The sequence below is a fragment of the Pipistrellus kuhlii genome, unplaced genomic scaffold (assembly GCF_014108245.1).
Source record: "Pipistrellus kuhlii isolate mPipKuh1 unplaced genomic scaffold, mPipKuh1.p scaffold_m20_p_21, whole genome shotgun sequence".
Classification (NCBI taxonomy): domain Eukaryota; kingdom Metazoa; phylum Chordata; class Mammalia; order Chiroptera; family Vespertilionidae; genus Pipistrellus; species Pipistrellus kuhlii.
The window spans coordinates 9158560-9181697 of record NW_023425520.1 but is presented as its reverse complement, the minus strand read 5'-3'; the positions used below and the strand labels follow the sequence as shown (position 1 = coordinate 9181697).

General features: G+C 47.9%; 1 pseudogene; it reads left to right on the top strand.

Annotated features, from left to right (window-relative positions):
- The first annotated feature begins 1124 nt into the window (after window positions 1-1124).
- The window catches only part of LOC118726143, a 47918-nt pseudogene continuing 25904 nt past the window's right edge, over window positions 1125-23138 (top strand).

Below are 23138 nucleotides of genomic sequence, written 5' to 3'. Positions count from 1 at the left end.
GCAAGGATAGTGAGGAAGCAGACATTATGACGACTGGACTGATGGCCGCTTACTGGAAATTAAAAGCATTGTTTAAAATTAGCGGCACTATGTTGGCTTATCTGCACCAACACAAATGCCTTCCTTCCACTGAGGTCACTGTTCCCTTTTTTCTTCTCATAAATACCCCTTGCCTTTGTCTCCTAATCAGGACACTCTCTGGGCTTCTGCCTGAATCTGTGTCTCATATAGCTACTCATGATTTCAATAAATGTGTTGCATTTTTTAAAAATCCTCATCCAAGGATATTTTTCCCTTTGATTTTCAGAAAGATGGAAGGGAGGGAGGAGAGAGGGAGAGAGGGAGAAGGAGAGAGAGAGAGAGAGCGGGAGAGAGAGAGAGAGAAACATCAACATGAGAGAGAGACATCAATTGGTTGCCTTCTGCACAAGTCCCAACTGAGGCTGGGGATTGAACCCACAACCGAGGTACATGCCCTTGACCAGGAATCGACCAGTCCAGGACTGATGCTCTAACCACTGAACAAAACCGGCCAGGGCTGTTGCCTTTTTCTGAAAGGCCTTTTCTTTTCAGGTTACCACACAGAATATCATACAGCCACAAAAAGGAGCAAAGCCCTGACACAGGCTTCGATATGGATGAACCCTGAAAATATTGTGCTCAGTGACACAAGCCAGTCCCCAAAGGCCACGTTCTGTGTGATCTCATTTATATAAAACTAGAGGTCCGGTGCACGAAATTCGTGCATGGGGGTGTGATTGGGGGAGTGTCCCTCAGCCTGGTCTTGGCCTGCAAAGATGCCAGCATCCCTCACCTGGCCTCTAGCCAGAGGTTCCTCCCCTCCTTCCACACAGCCTCTGGGAAGTTGCTTGTCCTGGGGCCTCCTCAGGGTCCCGGCCCAGACACCCTGCAGCTCTGGTACTCGAGTGCTTGGGCTTTCAGGTCAGGCTTCCTTGCCTTGCTGCGCATCAGCTGCCATGGGGGCTTTGCCTCAGGAGTTGCCCCCTTGGACCATACTACTTGTGAGTGTGTGTGTGTGTGTGGGGGGCAGCCTCAGCAGCAGTGATTTGATGTCTTTAGCTTGCCTGCCGGACACCCCCCACACCCTTTGCTGTGGTGCCACGATGGTCCTGTCTGGACTGCTGGCAGGGGGCTTCCAGTCTGCAACTGGGGCTGCTGGACTGCGACTGGGGCTGCAGGTGGAGGACCCCGGCACCCAGAGGCTCTGTCAGCACCAGGAACTGGAAAGATCCATTTTTCTGGTTCCTCCCCTGCCACGGGGAACCTGAGCTTGGGGCCCCACTGGCCTCTTTCCTCCTGCTGCAAGGTGGGCCAGAGAGTAGACTCTGGGCTGGAGACCCCAGAGCTCAGAGGTCCCTTCCCTCCCGCCTCACAGTTGAGGCACAGACACTGGGCTCATGGCCTCACAGGCTCCTTTCCACCAGCCGTACAGCTGGCCGAGGCACCGACGCTGGGCTGGTGGCCCCACAGGCTCCTTCCCTCCCGCAGCACAGCCGTTGCTTGGACGCTGAGCTCATGCTGCAGTTGGCGATGCGAGCTCAGTGTCCCACTTCCAGTCCTCGGACCAGAGACCCCTCCCCCCTCCATGGCCAAGGAGCAGATACTAGGCTCCTGTTGCCTAGGCAATGCCACCAGCATCTGTTATGGACGCTGCCATTTTTGTCGTGGAGTGATGGCTAATTTACATATTACTCTTTTATTACATAGGACTAGAGGCCCAGTGCACAAATTTGTGTATGGGTGAAGTCCCTCAGCCTGGCCAGTGATTGAGGTGAGCTGGTGGGGAGAGGCCACGGGAAGTTGGCTGGCTGGCCCCACTCCAGATTGGGGCCCATCAGGGCCAGGTCGGGCAAGGGGGAGCAGGGTCCAAGGGAAGTTGAGTTGGCTGTGGGTGTGCACTCACCACTAGGGGGCAGCTTCTGTGTTGAGCATCTGCCCCCTGGTGGTCAGTGCACATCATAGCAACCAGTCATTTGGTCATAAAGGTCACTTAGGCTTTTATATATAGAGATGACCAGAGTAGACAAATCCAGAGACACAGAAAGCAGGTTGGTGGTGCCAGGGACCAGGGAAGGAGAATGGGGAGAAACTGCTTATTAGATACGGGGCTTTTTTGGGGTAATAAAAATATTCTGGAACTAGACAGAGGTGATGGCTTCCCAACACTGTGAATGTGCCAAATACTTCTGAATTGTTCACTTAAAAAATTGTTAATTTTCTGTTCTGTGAATTTCACTCTGTCCTGTAGCAGCAAGGGGACCATCAGTGGTGTCTTTTCAGAGACTGCTGACAGCCCACCCAGCGTGAACCCTGGCCTTCCCCAAGCCACCTCCAGCCTCACTCACACCTTTGCATCCCTCACCCCTATCTTGACCCCAGGGAGGGTAAGAGGTTATTGAAGAGTCAGACAGGACCAGCCGTCCCTATCTAGGGCAGATAGACATGGGGGCAGGGGAGTAGGGGGAGTGCAAAGCCTGCTGGGACATTGTCTTCCCACTTGGCCCAAAGGTGGGGCTGAGGCTTTGGCAGCCCTTGTGGGCTGGGTGCCCGGGCCCAGTGCCATCAGCCACCCATGGCAGTCCAGCTTTCCCTGCAAGCTTCATGATACCCATCTCAGTGGCTCGAGCAGCCCCTCAGGGGAGCCTCAGAGGTGTCCCCAGTGGCCAGCACCCCAAGCAACCCTCCTCCGAAGCCATGGGCCACACCTTCAAGACCCTGCCACAGGTGAGTCCTGCCTGCGGTGCCCTGACCCCAGCCACAGAGCCCTCAGCCAGAGCCAGGACAGCCATGACAGGTGGCCACTTCCTGGGAGTGGGAAAAGGAACACTTCTGTCCCTTTTCAGGGGAAGGGGCTTAGTAGCAGGTATTTGGAAAAAGGTGGTCACAGATCTACAAGCTTTAGGGTGTAGAGAAGGTGTTCATCAGGCTACAAATTCAGATCCCTGGGTTCTCCGGGGATCTGGGCCCAGGAATCTGCATGTACCTCAAAGCCCAGAGGAAGTGGTGGGTGGTCAGAGCCCCACAGGTCCTGAGGGAGTGGGCAGAGAAACTGGGGGGTGGGCCGCATTCTCCAGCCTCCCTTCAGCGCAGGCCTTCCTTAGCCAGCCATCGGAGAGGGTGAGACACAGAAAGCACCTCTGGCCTGCAGATGCACACTGGGGCTCTGTGGGGGCTGGGAGACCCTCCTGCTAGACACACCCTCACGCTGAAGCACTGTATGAGGATGCTTTGCACCCCGCTCATTTACTGGATTTTTTAAATGAGAAAATATTTTTTAAAGGAGTTATCCAAGTTGGCTTTGGAAATTGGTAAATTCAATGTAGCAGCTTCCTTTGTATATTTAGAGGCCAGTATATGTATTAGAGGGTCTCAGACATCCTAGCAGGTTTTAGGAAAGTGCAGGTCCCAGCACTGGGGGGCGGGGCCTGACCTGGTAAGTACCATACACCCTGATCTCAAAGAAGCTTTGCAAGTGGGTTGAAATACATTCATCTGCAGATTCCTATGTGTGCGCATGTGTGCATGGACACACACACACACGTACACAGAGAAACACAGATATGTCCATACACACACGCAGAGACTTGCACACGTAGATCTATGCACACACACACATGCAAGAGACCAACACTGGTGGTTGTTGGTGCTAATTAAACATCAACAGGAATCCTTAATTTAGGGTGTGGTGAGAAAAGAAATTATTTAGTCCACAACAACTTACTTGTGATATGGCATGGCTGTGAACACAGCCCAGGCAGCCTTGGGGCCAGGCTCCTCTCCAGTGGTTCAGCTCAGTGGTGCCACACCTCTCCTCACGCTCTGCTCCATGCTGGGCTGCTTTGTGCTGCACTGGTTTGCTCAAGAGACACTCTCCCTCAGCCCAATGGGAGCTGGCTTATATGGACTGAAATCCCCGCCCATGACCCCTGATCAGAAGGAGGAAGCAAAGGTCCTGGCTGCTCCTGCGTTGGACGCTTGTTGAGGGGGCTTGAAATCACCCACTTTGAGGACCCCACCATTTACAACTTCGGGAAACTTTCAAGCCACAATGCAGAGCCAGAAGCAGCAACACTGGGCAAAAGCCAGGGCACTTGCCCGCCTCTTTCTATTCATCTGCAGGAGGGGACCCTGGGGCCACGTAGCAGGGTGGCTCTGTGGAACAGCCCTAAAGAAGGAACTGACCAGGTGGGCGGGAGTCTGGCCCAAGCATGGACAGTAGGAGAAGGTAGCAGCCAGGGCCCGTGCCTAGGAGGGAGTCTCTACAGGGTTAGGGTAGAGGCAGGGGGACTGGTGGGTTTCTATATAGTACTTGGGGTAGGGAGTCCAGGGAGGGAGGGCAGGGCCTGGGAGTAACACGATGGGCAAGCCGGGGCTGCATACCTACCTGGGCAGAGAAGCCAGATGCTGGGGGAGCCTGGGAGACCCCAGCCCATGGCTGCCCCGTCCCGTTCAGGCCTCTCCCCTGCCTGTACAGTGGGAGATGTTTATTCACTCACACAGCACCCATTCCTCCATTTGGGAGGCTGATCCCTGTGCAGAGAGAGGGCAGCCAGCCTGGGGTGGGGGGTGAGAACTGTTCAAGAGCAAGAGGCAGGTTAAAGGGAATGATGGGGTGTCAGGCCTGGGCAGCTCAGGAGTCATCTAAGCAGGAGGAACCCCCCCAGCAATCCAAGGCCTGACGGCTCAGAACGAATCAAGTCCCTGGGCCCAGGACCTGGCCTCACAGGAGGGCTGACTGTTGACCCTTGGCCCTCTTGTGAGGGACCTCAGATGGTCCCCATGGTCCCCCCCCAAGGGGTACAGGGGGTGCAGGAGGGTGGCTCCACCCTCTGGAATCAGCAGGTCAGTCTCCTCTGGTGAGGCCACACGTACTCTCTAAAGTACATCCCAGGGTCCATCAATGGCCCGAATGCTCCCCTGCCATTCCACTCTGTGGGGCCCACAGTGGCCCTCGGGACCTAGGGGCCTGAGTCTACATTTCACCAAGAGGAACGGGATTCACAGTGGCCTCCTGCCTTTGGCTGGGACTGAGAAAGGGTGGGCAGCCAAGAGATGGTTCCAGCTGTGTAGCCGCATGGTCACAAACACTTGCCTCCCTCTCCAGGCCTGGCCTCGCTGCCACCTCTACCCAGGAAGCTCCAGCATGTCCTCTAGAAAACGGCTCTCCCAGCTCAGCTTCATCAATGCTCCACAGACATCTGGGGTGGCTCCCTCTCACATGGCTGCTCACCTCACCCAGCTGGTATACCTCATGCAGCTGCTCCTTCTCTCCCAGGCTTCTCCCTCCCACCGAGACTGCTCCCTCCCTCCCAGGCTACTCCCTCTCACCAAGGTTGCTCCCTCTCACCATGCTGCTCCTTCCCATCCAGGCTGCTTCCTCCCTTCCAGACTGCTCCCTCTCTCCCAGGCTACTCCCTCCCACCCATATTGCTCCCTCTCTCTGAGGCTGCTCCCTCCCACCCAGGCTGCTTCCTGCCACCCAGGCTGCTCCCTCTCACTCAGGCTGCTCCCTCCCTCCCAGGCTGTTCCCTCTCACCAGGCTGCTCCCTCCCTCCCAGGCTGCTCCCTCTCACCAGGCTGCTCCCTCCCTCCCAGGCTGCTCCCTCTCACTCAGGCTGCTCCCTCCCTCCTAGGCTGTTCCCTCTCACCAGGCTGCTCCCTCCCACCCAACCGCTCCCTCCCTCCCAGGATGCTATTATACCTCCCACCCAGGTTGCTCCCTCTGTCAGGGAGAAGGTCACACCTTCATCAGTCTCAGTAGTTTATGTCCATGGCCAGACAGTATGTTCAATGGCGCGGTTTTTAAACTTGCCTTGCAATATCAGGACACATTTTCATTATGCTGGTCCAGAAACTCAGAAGGAAGAGAGAAGGAAAATAAGGCTTAACACAGCTGTTTGCATTTCAACCTACAAAAAAATAAAAGCTAGCCAGGAGCACCAGCACTTACAAGGCCCTAGAGTCCTCCCTAATCAACCAGATGTTCAGTTCCAACATTTGCAGATTACAGAGGCAACTGGCAGGTTTCAGGGCAAGAGCATGGGGCCCTTGTCCTGACCCCTCCCCCACTCAAAGATTGGCCCTGGCAGCTCAGGGGGATGAGGCTCCTGGGGAGAGCCTGCTTCTCTGAGACCACTGCAGCGGCTCACGTCCCTCGGGGCCATCACACAGCCGATCACGTTGTGATGATCCGGCACGGCCATAGGCATCCTCAGCCCCAGGGCGCCTTATGTGCCACACCAGCTCAGCCAGTTTAGTGACCCTGAGAGGGGGCGGTGAAGGATGGAGAAAAAATAAGACAAGAGAATGAAAGCTGGTCTGGGTGGGATGCTGCTTCTCCGATGGAGAGACAGAGCCATGGACTACAAGCCGTGTCTTTATCTTATAGCCGATGCCACGAGGCACAGTAAGGGCGTGGTCAAGATGTTGACAACATTCTAGTGGGTTTCGATCCTGCTCAGTTACCTGCAGCTGATCAAGCTTTGTTTCCTTGCAGCCTATATCACTCAGGCACGTGGGGCCACGTGCTCGGACCATAGGTTCAAGCTCACAACTACGGCTGTTGGCTATCATTGCGGGGAGGGCTCCACCCTCCAGGCTGGGACTTGCACGTGGCCATGAGAGGACTGTGCCCTCTCATTAGTCTGAGGCTTGAACCTGTCCAAACACTGTAGCCATTCTCCACACAAGGGGCTTCCACCCAGGGACTCCAGAGAGACCCCTTCTCCCCCTGCCCCCGACACACACACACACAGGTGTCTCTGCCCACTTTCCCAGTCTGTCTCCACAGCAAGAGGGTGAGTGCTTGCTAAGCCCGATTCCAGTCTGCAGCGGTGCACAGATGTTTCACTGTAAGCCAGCATGGTCTTTTTCGAGAGGAACCGAGCACAAACCGTTAATTAGTCCATGATGTAGTCGTTAATCATAGCAGAGCCTCATCATCTGAAAATTCTCTATCAGTGACTTTTTCTCCTTTTTAATGTAGACTTGCCTCAGCTTTCTGAGACTTGTCTGGCCTCTTTCAGTGACACAGGCCTGGAGCTGAGGAGAGGGCCTGCCCACTGAGCAGGTCTGTGCTGCCCAGCACCTGCTGCTCCAAGCCCCTGTTTGCTGCTCTCTCCTCCCTGGGGTGCGGTGGGGCCTGGGGCTCAGCCTCCCGCCTGTACGTAGGTGACAGGGAGTAAGCCAAGGGTCTTTCCTCGCATCCCTCAGCCCTGAGCAAGGGCGTCACCAGGGAAAAGATGTGCTGGCTTGGGAAAGTTCAGAACATTTTCCCACTGGCCCCTTCGCCAGGGAACCAGGCTGGCCCTCCTCTATCCCCTCACACCACTGTCCCCACTGTCCCTGTGGACCGTGCCAGGCCTGTATCCCCTAACCGAACAGCTCTGGCGTCAGGAGGGGAAAGGCCAGCCCTGGGCTCCTGGTTAGTCTCCTGGGCAGATCCTGGTGGCCAAAGCCCGAGGAGCCGGAGGTTAGGGATCACTCAGGCCATACATCTGGCCAGAGGCTGGCACCCTCAAAAGGGGCTGAGGGCCTCCCGGGGTTGGCTGGTGCCCTCCCAGGCTGTGGGCAGTCCACCCCAGGGAGGAGAGAGCAGCAAACAGGGGCTTGGAGCAGCAGGTGCTGGGCAGCACAGACCTGCTCAGTGGGCAGGCCCTCTCCTCAGCTCCAGGCCTGTGTCACTGAAAGAGGCCAGACAAGTCTCAGAAAGCTGAGGCAAGTCTACATTAAAAAGGAGGAAAAGTCACTGATACAGAATTTTCAGATGATGAGGCTCTGCTATGCAGACGTGCTTGTGGAGGGCCCTGCAGTGTGGGCAGGTGCCACTGCCAGCTCCTAAGTGACGTTTCCAGCTCATTCGTCAGGGCTCCACCCGGTCTCCCTGCCGAGGCCTGGCACTTGGAAACCGTAGGCCCTTCGCTCCCTCCCCACTTCCCATGCTTATTGAAGACCTGCCTCATAGAGATGGCTCAGCACCCGCCCCTCCACCTTCCACACACGCTGGGTGCCAGCTGCAGCGAGATAGCACCCAGCTCTGCCCTGGCCTCTGTCCCCTACCGCCTCTGCCTGGAGGTCCTCCCTCTGCCCGGGTCCCAGTCCCTGGGGCATGCCACTCCGTCCCTCTGCCCTACTGCGGTCATCTGCTGGCTCTTACCTTCCGGGGGCTGGGCGGAGGGCAGGGTCCAGGCGTGCTCACACTCGCCGGTGAGTGTGCTGGGCAAGCGAGTGCGTGAAACACTTCCTGCTGCACAGAATTTGTCCTGAGTCCTTTCAGCTCCGTGTGGGCAGCGGGCCTCGCCAGCACCTCGTTCTATCAGACGCTGAGCATAAGGAAATAATTGAGTTGAAGGGGGTATCGTTTCCAATCCAAGCAGATTTCTGTTTTGGAACCTTCTCCTTTGAAATTCACAGAAAGCCAGCCCTGACAGGAATGCTTTCTTGTGAAATTGCGGAGTAATTTGTTTATTTGTTCAGGCTAGGCACCCAATGGGATGGCATCTGCAGATAAACATCTGCTTCTGATGAGCGTCTGCCATGTAGTCCTGTCCGCCACACTGTGACTTGGGCCACACAAATGCAGAGTGCCCGGCCCTCTTTCTGAAATAAGAGCCAGGTCAGAGCCACGCCGGGACAGCTGGTAGCAGAAGGGGCCTTGGACTGTCCACCCTCCGCTCCCCAAGACCCTGCCCCGGGCCTTCTCCTTCCTGCCTGTCCACCCCCCTCTCACCCACAGTCACCTCCCCCACCGGGCCAGAAGCAAGGATGGTCTTGTCTCCATGGCTACAGCCCTCACGATGGCCTTCTGTCTCTTCACACGCATGAGAGGGAGGAAGGGCACTCCCGGGACCACAGAGCGAAGGGACTCCTGGGACAGGCGCGGCCTCGCTGTCTCCCAGTTCCTGGAGACACCAAAGGACACGGAGGTATAGCCGAGGCGGTGCAGCCTGGGCCCGGGGCTGCTGGTGGTGATGCCGGGTCTGCAGGATCCCGCACTGCCGATGCAGAAACGGATGTTCAGAGGCAGGATGCAACTTCCTGAGGCCCAAGCATCCACTCCCTGTGGGTAAGGGCGGAGTGAGGGTGGACCCGGCTGTCCTGGGGTGGAACAGAGAGGAGCAGATCCTAAGAGGCCCTGGTGATCCTGCACACACAGCATCTCCCAGTTACCCAACCAAATGCTAACTAGGGGCTGCCATCAGCTTCTGCGGAAGAGTTCATGGTCCCTGATCAGCGGGGCTGAAGAGCATTCCCCTGGCGGGCCTGACCCGACAGCAGGGCCCTTTAAAATCAGAGCTTTCCCTGGCTGATGGCAGAAGGAAGTCCAGGAGTCAGAGCGTGAGAAGGACGCTGCTGCTGTGGTGTGAAGACAGAGGGGCTGCGGGCTGAGGAATGCGTGTGACCTCGGGGAGCTCCGTGCAGCCCAGCCGAAGGCCGACAGGAAACGGGGATCCGGATCCCACCGCCACGGGAGCCGAAACCTGCCAACAGCCAGGACGAGCGCGGAGGAGCCCAGACCAGGCCAGATGAGGGCCAGATGAGGACGCAGCCCGGCCAACACCCTCCCTAACTTCAGAATTCCAGCCTCCAGAACTGTGAGGGAATCGATTTCTGTTTTTTCAAGCCTCCCAGTTTGTGAAACTCTGTTATAGCAGCCCGAGGAAACAAATACAAACCCTGTCACCTGGCTGCAGCAAATACCTGAACATGTGCAAGTGCTTTGGAATTCGGTAATGGCCTGACATTTTTGAGACAGAGGATGGAAAAGGCCGGGACTGGCGTGAATAGGCTGTTGGTAGAAACACGGACATTGGCGACACCGCCAGTGAGTGCGCAGAAGGGAGGGGGCGAGGGAGGGACACGGCACTGCAGACTGGATGGAACTGGTTCTAAAGAGGAGAGAGCTTGGGTGAAAAGTAAAAAGCAGAACTGGTAAATAATAAGCCTGAGAAGATTTCTAAGCAAAACGTTGGAAATGCAGCCTGATTTCTCCTCGCTGTGTATAGTACAATGGGAGAGGAAAGAGCTACATTGAGGAAGAAACTGTAGAGCAAAAACGAACCAGCACCTGATGGGGAAAATCCTCAGTGTGTCCAGATTGCACAGGATGCTCAAATGAGGAGGTTGTGTTTGGGAAAGTGTGCATTGCCCAGGAAGCCAACCACGTGGTGGGAGAGAGTAAGTGTGTGACTTGTGGTCGCCGGGAATGGGATGGGCTCGCCCAGGACGGACCTGTGGAGGAGCCTCTTCTCTGAGGGGGCGCATCCCCATGACCAACACGGGAGGCACACGAGGTATCTGAGAATTTTATATCAGCAGAAAACTCATGTGCAGACTGAAAGGGACAAAGTGGAAAAGGGCGGCGGCTGGACTGCCAACATTCTACAGGCAGGAAATAGGTGAATAGCGCCACTGAGCTACGAACACGTTCTACCCTTCAAGAAAATGGAGTGATTCCAAGAGTGGAGTCATGGGTCAGAGAGGAAGGCCACAAGGGGATTCTCCTCAGGTCTTGAGACCTAATGGAATCCGCCTGCTGGGCTTGGATATCGGTCTTTTACCTCCATCCTTTCCTTCCCTCAACTTTTTAAGTACACTTTTTTTTTTTTAAGAGCCATTTTAAGTTCACAGCAAAATTGAACGGAAGGAACAGAGACTTCCCATGTACTCCCTGTCCCCACATACAAGGATCATCTGCCACCATCACCATTCCACACCGAAGTTTCATCTGGAACAGGTGAGCCCACACTGACACACCATTTGCTCCCAAAGGCCGTAGTTTACCCGAGGCCCACTCTTGCTGTTGTACCTCCTATGGGTTTGAGACAAATGTATCCACCACTACAGTATCACACAGGGTAGTTTCACTGCCCACAGTACCCTCTGTGCTCTGCCATTTCATCCTCTTTGCCCCCAGCCCCTGGCAACCACTGATTCTTCCTCTGTCTCCATAGTTTTGCCTTTTCTAGAATGCCAGACAGTTGGAATAAGATATGTGACCTTTTCAGGATGGCTTCTTTCACTTACTAATATGCATTAAGGTTCCTCCATGTCTTTTCATAGCTTAACAGCCAATTTCTTTTTAGAACTGAATATTTCATCGTATGAATGTAGCACAATTTATCCATTCAGTCCTTTGGATAACAGTCCTTTACCTAATGTGTCCTTTGCAAATATTTTCTCCCAATCTGTGCCTTGTCTTCTTGTTCTTTTGACAATATCACTAAGAGTGCAGAATGTTTAAATTTTAATTTAGTCTAGTTTGTGCCTTTAGTGTTCTACCTAAAAAGTCATTACCACACCAGAGTTTAATAGTTCTGTGTTTTACATTTAGGCCTACCGTATATTTATTTTGAGTTAATTTTTGTGAAGGGTGTAAGGCAGTGAAAAGGGCTGTGTCTAGATTATTTTATTAGTTGTTTATTTATTTTTGTTGTTAATCCTCACCTGAGGATATTTTTCATTGATTTTTAGAGACAGTGGAAGGGAAGGGGAGAGACATAGAGAGAGAAACATCTATGTGAGAGAGACACATCCATTGGGTGCTTCCTGCATGAGCCCTGACAGTTGAGCCTGCAACTGAGGTACATGCCCTTAACCAGAATAAAACCAAGGACCTTGCAGTCCACAGGCAGACACTCTATCCACTGAGCCAAATCAGCTATGGATGCATTCATTCATTCATTCATTCACATGTGGATGTCCGGTTGTTTTAGCACCATTTCTTGAAAAGACTGTCTTTACTCCATTGTATTGCCTTTGCCACTTTGTCAAAGATCAGTTGACTGTATTTATGCGGGTCTATTTCTGGGCTTTCTATTCTGTTCATTGATCTATTGTCTATTCTTTCACCAGTACCACACTGCTTGATTACTATAGCTCTGCAGTAGTGTCAGTTCTCCAACTCTGTTTTTCTCATTCAATATTGAGTTGCCTATTCTGGTTCTTTTGCCTCTTCATATAAACCTTAGAATCAGTTTGTTGGTATCCACAGAAAAACTTTCTGGGATTTTGATGGGGATTGCATTCAATCTATAGATCAAGTTGAGAAAAATAGATAATATCAAGTATTTCTATCCATAAATATAAAATTTATATTTATTTCATTCTTCTTTTATTTCTTTCATCATAGTTTTGTAGGTTTCCTGATATAGCTCTTGTACATATTTTGTTATATTTCTATATATTTCATTTTGGGGTGTTAATGTAAATAATGTTATATTTTTCATTTCTAATTCCAGATATTCATAGAGAGGCTATTGACTTTGTATATTAACACTGCACCCTACAAACTTTCTATGATCACTTGCTAATTCCAGCAGTTTTTTTATTAAATTTTTCTCAGATTTTGTATGCAGACAATCATGTCATCTGCAAACAAAGACAGTTGTATTATTTTGTTTCCAATCCATGTACTTTTTATTTCCTTTTCTTGTCTTATTGCATTAGCTAAGACTTTCAGTGCAATGTTAAAAGGGATGGTGAACAACAGGGCAAGTGCCGGGGGGTAGGAGAAGCTGGGGGGAGGTCAGTGGGGGGGGAGGGGGAAGAGACATATGTACTACTATTTTTAATACCTTAAACAATAAAATTTAAAAAATGAAATGGAAAAAAAAGGGGGGGAGGGGGTGAAAAGGAACATCCTGGCCTTATTCCTTATCTTAGTGGGAAGCTTCTGGTTTCTCAACATTAAGTATGATGCCAATCTGTAGATTCAGTGCAATCCCCATTAAAATACCAATGGCATATTTCAAAGACCTAGAACAAACTCTCCAAAAGTTCATCTGGAATGAAAAATACCCCAAATAGCTGCAGCAATCCTGAGAAAGAAGAACAAAGTTGGAGAGATCACACCACCAGATATCAAGCTGTAGTAAAAAGCCACTGTGTTCAAAACTGCCTGGTACTTGAACAAGAACAGAAATATAAGCCAATGGAACAGAACAGAGATCCCAGAAATCAACCCAAGCCATTACGCTCAATTAATACTTGACAAAGGAGGCAAGAGCATATAGTGGAGTCAAGCCTCTTCAATAAATAGTGTTGGGAGAATTGGACAGATACATGCAAAAAAAAATTTGAAATTAGACCACCCATACACAAAAATAAGCTCAAAATGGATTAAAGGACAAGACAGGAAACCATAAAAAGAAGAAGCTATAGGCAGCAAAATACCAGACATTTGTCACAGCAATATCTTTACCAATACAGCACCTAGGGCAATGGAAACTAAGAAGAAATTAAACAAGTGGGACTACATCAAAATAAAAAGCTTCTGCACAGCAAAAGAAGCCATCAACAAAACAACTAGACAGCCCACTGCATGGGAGATGTTATCTCTGATAAGGGTTTAATCTCCAAAATTTATAGGGAACTCATATAATTTAACAAAAGGAAGATAAACAATCAAAAAATGGGCAAAGGACCTAAATAGAAACTTTTTTTTAAAGAGGACATACAAAAGGCCAAGAGACATATGAAAGCATGCTCAAAGTCACTAATCATCTGAGAGATGCAAATCAAAATAACCATGAGGTATCATGTCACACCTGTCAGAATGGTTATCATCAACAAATCAACAAACAATAAGTGCTGGTGAGGGTACAGAGAAAAAGGAACCCTCATGCGCTGCTGGTGGGAATGCAGACTGGTGCAGCTACTGTGGAAAATACTATGGCATTTCCTCAAAAAATTAAAAATGGAACTTCCCAGTAATACCACTTCTAGGACTATATCCCAAGAAAACAGAAACACCAATCAGAAAGGACATATGCACCCCTATGTTCATAGCAACACAATTTACAATAGCTAAGATTTGGAAACAGCCTAAATGCCCATCAGCAGGTGAGTGGATTAGAAAACTGTGGTACATCTACACAATGGAATACTATGCTGCTGTAAAAAAAGAAGGAATTCTTTTTTTTTTTTAATATATATATTTTATTGATTTCTTACAGAGAGGAAGAGAGAGGGACAGAGAGTTAGAAACATCGATGAGAGAGAATCATCGACCAGCTGCCTCTTGCACACCCCCACTGGGGATGTGCCTGCAACCAAGGTACATGCCCTTGACCAGAATCGAACCCGGGACCTTTCAGTCCGCAGGCCGATGCTCTATCCACTGAGCCAAACCGGTTTCGGCAAAAGAAGGAATTCTTACCATTTGCCACAGCATGGATGGAACTGGAGAGCATTATGCCAAGTGAAATAAGCCAATCAGAGAAATGTAAATATCACATGATCTCAGTCATTTGTGGAATATAATGAACAACATAAACTGATGAACAAAAATAGAACCAAAGTCATAGAGGCATCAAACAAACTGTCCAACCTATGAGGAAAGGCGGGGAGTGAGGGGTAAGAGATCAACCAAGGACTCATGTGCATGCATATGAGCATAACTAATGGACACAGATGGGGGTAAGGGGAAGTGGGGAGGTGAGGGTATGTGCTGGGGGGGTGGGGACGACCAGGGAGAGGTCATCGGGGAAAAAGAAGACTTGTGTAATACTTTAAACAACAATTTTTTTTTAAGTATAATGCTAGACATACTTTTTGTAATTTCTTTATGAAGTTGAGGAAGTTCTCTCTGCTCCTAATTTGCTGGGAGTTTTCATCATGCATTGGCATTGGATTTTGTCAAATGCTTTTTCTGCATACATTGATGTCATCATGTGATTTTTTCTTCCTTAATTTATTGATATGATGGGTTATATTGTTTGATTTTTGAATGCCAAACTGGCTTTGCATACCTGGGATAAATCCTACTAGGTTGTTGTGTGTAATTGGTTTATACATTGTTGATTTGCTAATATTTTGTTGAGCATTTTTGCATCCATGGTCGGTAGTTTCCTTTTCTTGTAATGCCTTTGTCTGGTTTTGAATTAAAGACATCCTGGCCTCATAGAATGAGGTTGGAAAAATTCCCTCTCCTCCTATCTTCTGGAATAGAATATAAAGAATTAATATGGATTCTTCATTACATGTTTGGTAAAATTCACCAACAAACCCACCTAGCCTGGTACTTTCTGTTTGAGAGAGTTATTAATTATTGATTCAATGTATTAACAGATATAGGCCTATTCAGATTATCTATTTCTTTTTATGTGAGTTTTGGCAGATTGTATACTTCAAGGAATTGGATCATTCCCTCTAGACCAGCGGTCACCAGTCTTTCAGACCTCATGGACCACAAGTGGTCTGCAGACCACTGGTTGGTGACCACTGCAGACTATCAGATTTGTGGACATAGAGTTGTTCATAACATTTCTTTGCTATCATTTTAATGTCTTAGGCAAATAAGGTGATTTCCCCCCCCTCTCTGGATTCTTTCAAGATTTTTTTCTTTACATTCGAGTTTTTGAAGTTTAAATATGCCTAGGAATAGTTTTTTTTTGTTTTTGTTTTGGCATTTATCCTGCTTGTTGTACTCTGAGGTTCCTGGGTCTATAGTTTATTGTCTGACATTAATTTTGGGAAAATCTCAAGTCATTATTTCCACAAATAATCCTGCTAGTTCTTTCTATCTTGCTTCTCCTCCTGGTCTTCAATTAATTACACATATATGTCACCTTTTGTAGTTGTCCCATCCTTGGGTATTCTGTTCTGGTGTGTGTGAGTGTGTGTGTGTGTGTGTGTGTGTGTTTCAGTCTTGATTCTCTTTGCTCTTCCATTTTGGAAGTTTCTGTTGACATGTCCTCAAGCTCACTGATTGTTCAATGCCATGTCCAGTCTACTAAATGAGCCCATCAAAAGCACTCTTCATTTTGTTACAGTGTTTTGATCTCTAGCACTCATTCTCTCTTAAAATTCCCATCTCTGCTTACATTGCCCTTGTGTTTATTCATGCTATCTACTTTATCCATTAGAGCAGGATATTTATGACCGTTGTTTTGAGTTCCAGCATCCTTGCATGTCTGGTTCTGATGCTTACTCTGTCTCTGCAAACTACTTTTTGTCTTTTGGAATGCCTTGTAGTTTTTTCTTGATAACCAGACATGTGTTGGATAAAAGGAACTGCAGTAAACGGACCTTTGTAGATGTGGTGATGAGATATAGGGATGGGGCATTTGATTATGCCCCATATTTGTGAGTCTGTTGCCTGGACTGTGACCTTCACGTGTGCTCCTCAGCCCTCCTTAGGTGGTACAAGAAAGATAAAGGAGAAGGGTGGGCATTTCTCTCCCTCAGGGTGGTCAGGATGAAATGATTTCTCCTGAGGGCAGGCCTTGTTAGAACACATGCTCTGGTGTATTCCCAATGGCTACTTCCCATGTCCAGACTGAAGCAGGAGGGGATTTTTCTCCTGTCCTCAGTGTGAGAATCTGGGGTGGCTCCTAGAGGTAAAACTCACAAAAGTGGGGCATTTGGCTGCGCCCTCACCTGCCTCAGCCCCAGCGAGTTGTTCCGGCCCATCCACGCTGAGGATGAGGGCCAGCAGCCCAGAGATCGAGTTGCTGTGCATGAACTGCTATGCGACGGTGTGACACACCTGCTGCTCACCACGATCCCTTCTTCAGAGAAGTGACAGCCAGCTCCTTTTGCTGCAAACACTGCGGCTGGCACAACATGGAGGTCCAATCATTGGGCAGGATCCAGGGCAGGGAGTGCAATACACCCAGAAGGTGGGGTGACAGAGGACATGAACCGAGAAGTAGTGAGACTGACTGCCACCACAAGGATTCCAAAGTTAGATTTTGAAATTCCTGCCTTCAGCCAGAAGGGAGCTTTGGCCACTGTTGAAGGATTGATCAGCTGTGCTATCTCTGGCCTGGACAGGATCAGCCCCCACGAAGGGCAAATGAAGAAGCCATAGCTGAAAGACTGATGAGTTCATTGTCAAACTGAAAGAGCTAAAGCAGGTGACCTCTCCTTTCACCATGATCACTGATGACTCCTCAGGGAACAGCTTCATGGAAAACCCACACGCTCCCCAGAAAGACAATGCCCTGGTGATCACATGTTATACCTGGACTCCGCATCAGGAGGAGATGCTGGAGCTCTAGGCAGAGGCACCAGAAGAGAAGCTGCAAGAGGAAGATCTTAGAAATGAAGTACTGGCGTTCAACACAAACTGCCCGGAATGCAATGCCCCAGCTCAGACCAACATGAAGCTAGTTCAAACCCCTGGCTTTAAGGAGGTTATCATTATGGCTACCAACTGCGAATATGCAGTCATCCGACCCGACCAATGAGGTGAAGTCTGGAGGAGCAGTAGAGCCCTTGGGTCCAGGATCACTCTCCATATCACAGATCCCTCAGATATGACCAGAGTCTCTCAAACCTGAGACGTGCAGTGTGGAAATTCCAGAACTGGAATTTGAATTGGGAATGGCCCTCTTTGGGGGCAAGTTCACTACACTGGAGGGGCTGCTGAAAGACATCCCAGACCTGGTGACCAAGAACGCTTTCACACTGGTGACAGTTCAAATCCTGGCCAGATGGACAAGCTGCAGGAGTTTAGCCAGAAGTTGGACCAGATCATAGAGGGTAAAATGAAGACCCACTTTATTATGAACGGTCCAGCAGATTACTTGCAGAATGAGTATGCACCCGAAGATGATCTGGAGATGAAGGTGGGACGTTATAAGTACACGTTTGATCAAAATGAGGAGCTAGGGCTCAATGACATGAAGATGGAGGGGTATGAGAAAGGCCAGGCCCCACGGTAGCAATGGACGGTTTCCCAGCCAACCTCCTGTACTGCTCAGATCACGGGCTTATTACTATTGGAAAATCGGGGAGTGACCTCCCCACCTACACCTGGTCTGAATCATGTTGAGATATGCTCCCTCTATTCTCACATTGCTAAGAGCTTTCATCACAAATGGTGTTGGATCTTGATGAATGCTTTTTCTGTGTCTATATGATCATGTGGTTTTTGTCTTTCATTGTATGTGATGTATCACATTTATTGACTTGCAAATATTGTACCAACCTTGCATCCCTGGGATGAATTCCGTGAGGTGAATTCTACTTGGTCATAGTGTATGATCTTTTAATATATTGCTGGATCCAATTTGCAAATATTTTGTTGAGGATTTTAGCATTTACGTTCATCAGGGATATTGGCCTGTAATTCTCTTTCTTTGTAGTGTCTTTATCTGGTTTTGGAATGAAGATAATGCTGTCCTCATAGAAAGAGTTTGGAAGTGTTCCTTTCTCTCGGATTTTCTGGAATGTTTTAAGGAGTATAGGTGTTAGTGAAGCAGTCCAGACGGACCAGGCTTTTGTTTGCTGGGAGTATTTTGATGACTGCTTCTATTTCATCAATTGTTGTTGGCTAATTCTGGTTTTCTGATTCTTCCTGATTAAGTTTTGGGAGATTGCATTTTTCTAACAATTTGTCCATTTTATCCACATTTTCTGGCTTGTTGGCATGTAGTTGTTCATAGTATTTTCTTGCAATCCTTTGTATTTCTCTAGTGTCAGTGGTCACTTCTCTGCTTTCTTTTGTATGTTATTTATTTGAGTCCTCTTTCTTAATTTCTTGATGAATATGGCTAATGGCTCATCAATCTTGTTTATCATTTCAAAGAACCAGCACTTGGTTTTTTTTTAATTGTTTTTTAGTCTCTCATTTATTTCTTCTCTAATCTTTTTTACTTCCTTCTTTCTACTTACACTGGGCTTTTCTTATTGTTATATTTCTAGTTCATTAAGTTGTAGGGTTAAATAGTTTATTGTTAATTTTTCTTGTTTTTTAAGGTAGGCCTATAATGCTATGAACTTCCCTCTCAGGACTGCTTTTGCTGTGTCCCAGAGATTTTGTGTTGTTTTGTGTTCATTTGTTTCCAGGAAGTTTTTGGCTCCTTTTTTTTTTTTTTTTTTAATCTTACTGTTAACCCATTCATTATTTAATAGCATACAATTTAGCCTCCATTTGTTTGAGTATTTTGGGGTGTTTTTACTGTATTTGATTTCTAATTTCATTCCACTGTGATCTGAGAAGATGCTTGATATGATTTCAATTTCCTGAAACTTGTGGAGACTTGTTTTGTGTACTAACATGTGGTCTATCTTTGAGAATGACCCATGTGCACTTGAGAAGAATGTATATTCTGCAGATTTGGGGGGAATTATTCTATAAGTGTCAATTAAATCCATCTGACCCAGTGTGTCATTTAGAGTCAATGTTTCCTTGTTAAGTTTTTGTCTGGAAGATCTAAACAGTGAAGTCAGTAGGCTGTTAAAGTCTCCTACTATGACTGTATTATTGTCAATCTCTTCCTTAAAGTCCTGTAGAAGTGGGGGTTTTTTGTTTTTGTTTTTGTTTTTTTAATATATTTAAGTACTCCTACATTGGGTACATGTATGTTTACCAGGTTTATATCCTCTTGTTGGATTGCTCTCTTTAGTATTAGGTAGTGACCTTTATTGTCTCTTGTGATGGCTTTCACTTTGAAGTCTATTTTGTCAGATATAAGTATTGCTACTCCAATATTTTTCCCATCTGCATGGGAAAATTATTTTTCATTTCTTTACTCCCATCCTGTATCTGTCTTTTGTCCTTGTAGACAGCATATAATTGGGTCTTGTGTTTTTTCTATTCAGAAACCCTATGTCTTTTGAATCAAGCATGTAATGCATTTACATTTATTATTAAATATTTATTGCCTTTTTAATTCTGTATGCATAGGTTTCTGTCTCCATTTTTTCTCATTACAGCAGTCCCTTTAGCATGTCTTATAATGCTGGTTTGGTTGTGATGTACTCCTATAGCTTTTTTTTTTTTTTGTCCAGGAAGTTCTTTATTTCACTATTTTGAGTGCTAGCCTTGCTGGATAGTCATCTTGGTTTCAGATCCTTGCTTTCCATTTCCTTGAGTACTTCATGCATTCTGGCCTGTAGAGTTTCTGATGAGAAATCAGGTATCAGCCTACTGGAGCTCCTTTGTAGGTAACAGTTTGCTTTTCTCTTGATGCCTTTAAGATTCTTTGTCTTTAATTTTTGGCATTTTAATTATGATGTGTGTGAGTGTGGGCCTGTTTAGGTTCTCTTACTTGGAACTCTCTGTGACTCTTGAACTTGTGTGATAGCAAATGACTGCATGAGAAAGATGACCTCTGCAGCATGAGGGGATGTCTCAGCACAGGATATTGGGGTATCTGTTTTCTGAACTCTAACCCTGGAGCACCCCATCCTGGCTTCTTCTCAAACAGCTTCAGACCACTCTGTCCTCCCTCTGCTGGAGCACAAGGTGATTGGCTGCACAGGGAATTTTGTGTGTGGGCCCTTTAAGAGGGTTCCTTCATTCCCAGCCATCTATCCCTGGTGGACAGTAACCCCACTGCTCTTCACAGCTAGATATGGGTATCCTCAGTTCTGGTGCCCTCTGCTGGGGTCCCCAGCTTGGGGATTAGACCCCAGAGTTCTCAGTGGCAACCCCCCACAGTTGAGATATCCCTCTGGAACTTAAGTTGCTGTCTGTGGAACCCAGCCAGCCCTTTCACACCTCCACCCCTCCTACCAGTCTCTATCTATGCTGTCTCCACTTTCTGTTTTCAGTTACCAGGGTTCTTTCTAGCAAGTCTCCTGTTGATTATTGAGGAACTTTTTCAGTATTTTAGTTGTAATTCCAATTTGGTCCTGGGAGCATGTTTGTGCAGTATCCATTTACTCTGCCACCATTTTAAAATCCCCTGTACTGGAGTTTTGCACTCAGTCTTGTCCACACTGAGTCTCCAGCATTTATCAGTTATAGTTCAGGGTTTCCTGCCCCAGCACTGGTTCCCTAGGACATTTCTGCTCATGGGTTTCTCTCTGGAAAGTTGTGGTTTTTTATAGGTTCACCTGGGGGGTTTGTCCTATAGCCTCATTTCTTAAAGGATCAAAGAAGAGTTGTTGATTTTCAGTTTGTACAGCTTTTCACTTGTTAGGATGGAGTGCACGTTCCCAGATCCCCGTATGTCAGAACCAAACAGGAACTTGTGCTCTTCCTAATTTTCATATTTTTTCCTCTTTGAAGTAGGAGCACCCACCTCTATATCTGGAAATAGCTCATTTTTCTGACTTCACAAAGTTGGAGAGGAATTCTGCCCCAGGATGGACTCTACTATCATCCATGTTGGACTTAGAGATTAAAGTTGATGATATATAGGTGAGATTTTTGGACAAAGATCAGATGTGTAACAGTTGAAAATTTTGGAGATATTGGGATGGGATAAATATATTTCATATGTGGGATGAGTGTGAATTTGGCAAGAATAGAGTGTCATAGGTGGAATTGTGCTCCCCAAAATAGATATGTCCAAGCCCTAATTCTAGGAACCTGCAATTTGACATTACTTTGAAAAGGTGTCTCTGCAGCTGCACTAAGGTTAAGGTTCTTTTTTTTTTTTTTTTTTTTTTATAAGTTTTTATTGTTCATATTATTACAAATGTTCCTTCCCCCCCCCCCCACCATTGCTCTCCTCCACCAGGTTCCCACCCCACCCTCTGCCCTTTCCCCTCTCCCCATTGTCCTCATCCATAGGTGCACAGTTTATGTTCAGTCTCTTCCCACGCCCCTCTCTCCCCTTTTCCCCAAGAATCGTCAGTTCACTCCCCTTCCATACCTCTGATTCTATTATATTCAATAGTTAATATTGTTCATCAGATTTTTTTAATTTCCTTGGTTTTTAGATTCACTTGTTGATAGTTACGTATTTGTTGTTCATAATTTTTATCTTTGTTTACTTTCTCTTCTGAAAGAACCCCCTTCAGCAATTCATATAATTCTGGTTTGGCGGTGATGAACTCCTTTAGCTTTTTTTTATTAGTGAAGCTCTTTATCTGGCCTTCGATTCTGAGTGATAGCTTTGCTGGGTAGATTATTTTTGGCTGTAGGTTCTTGCTATTCATCACCTTGAATATTTCTTGCCATTCCCTTCTGGCCTGCATGGTTTCTGTTGAGAAGTCAGCTGACAATCGTATAGGTGCTCCTTTATAGATTACTACCTTCTTTGCTCTTGCTTCTTTTAATATTCTCTCTTTGTCTTTTGCTCTTGGAATTTTAATAATGATGTGTCTCAGTGTGGTCCTCTTTGGATTCCTTTTGTTTGGGGTTCTATGCGCTTCCTGGACTTGTAAGTCTAATTCTTTCACCAGGTGGGGGAAGTTTTCTGTCACTATTTCTTTCAGTATGTTTTTGATATCTTGCTCTCTCTCATCTTCTGGGACCCCAATAATTCTGATGTTGGTTCGCTTGAAGTTGTCCCAGAGGTTTCTTACATTATCTTCAATTTTCTGGATTCTTTTGCCTTCTAGCTTCTGTGGAGGAGTGTCTTCTGGCTCTTTATGTTCCAAATCTTTGACTTGATTCTTGTGATCGTCCCTTCTGTTTTTAGGACTCTGTAAAATATTTTTTATTTCAGACAATGTATTCTTTATTTCTTGTTGATCCCTTATCATTTCTCGATGACTCCTTATTAATTCTAGTTGATCTCTTTTCATATCCTCATAGGCCTTATCCATCTTTTCTAGGAAATTCTTGAAAAACCTTATAAGCGTAGATTTGAACTCTATATCCAGACGCTTTTTGTCCTCCATTTCTTTCGTTTGTGATCTATTTTGTTGTCGCATTTCGCAGTTACAGATGGGACAGGGTTTCAGGGTGGAGCCTGCAGTTTTGGCTTCCGTCAGCCCCGCCCTATGTGGGTCCTTCAGTGCTCCCTGCCGGCGCCTCTGAGAGAAAGGTGCCCTCGATTTTCGCCTGCTGCCAAACAGTCTATGCTCTCCCCCAATGAGCTCGGTATTGGGGTTCAGTTCCGTTGGAAGTGGAGTTGGAGGTGGCGTTCAGAGCAGTCTGGAGCCCCAGTCTCCTTCCCGTCAGGGCAATCCCGCGGCACAGCCGACCGTCCCTTCTCTGCGCGCCGTGTGTGCGCACTGCCGGGACTTCCTTTCACCACTTCCCCGGGGTTCCGCCTTACAGCCCGGCTCCCTATGGCTGAGCCTGAGTCCCCGGGGTCTGGCTTAAAACTGGGGTTCAGAGCAGTCGGGGGCCCAGCACAATCGGAGTTTTATCTCCTTTCCGATAGGGAACGCCCGCCAGGCACTTGGCCTCCCTCCTCTCCGGCTCCGTCCTCTCCACGCGCTGCGTCTCCGTACCTTGGGCTTTTCCAGCTCCTCCGCACCTCCTT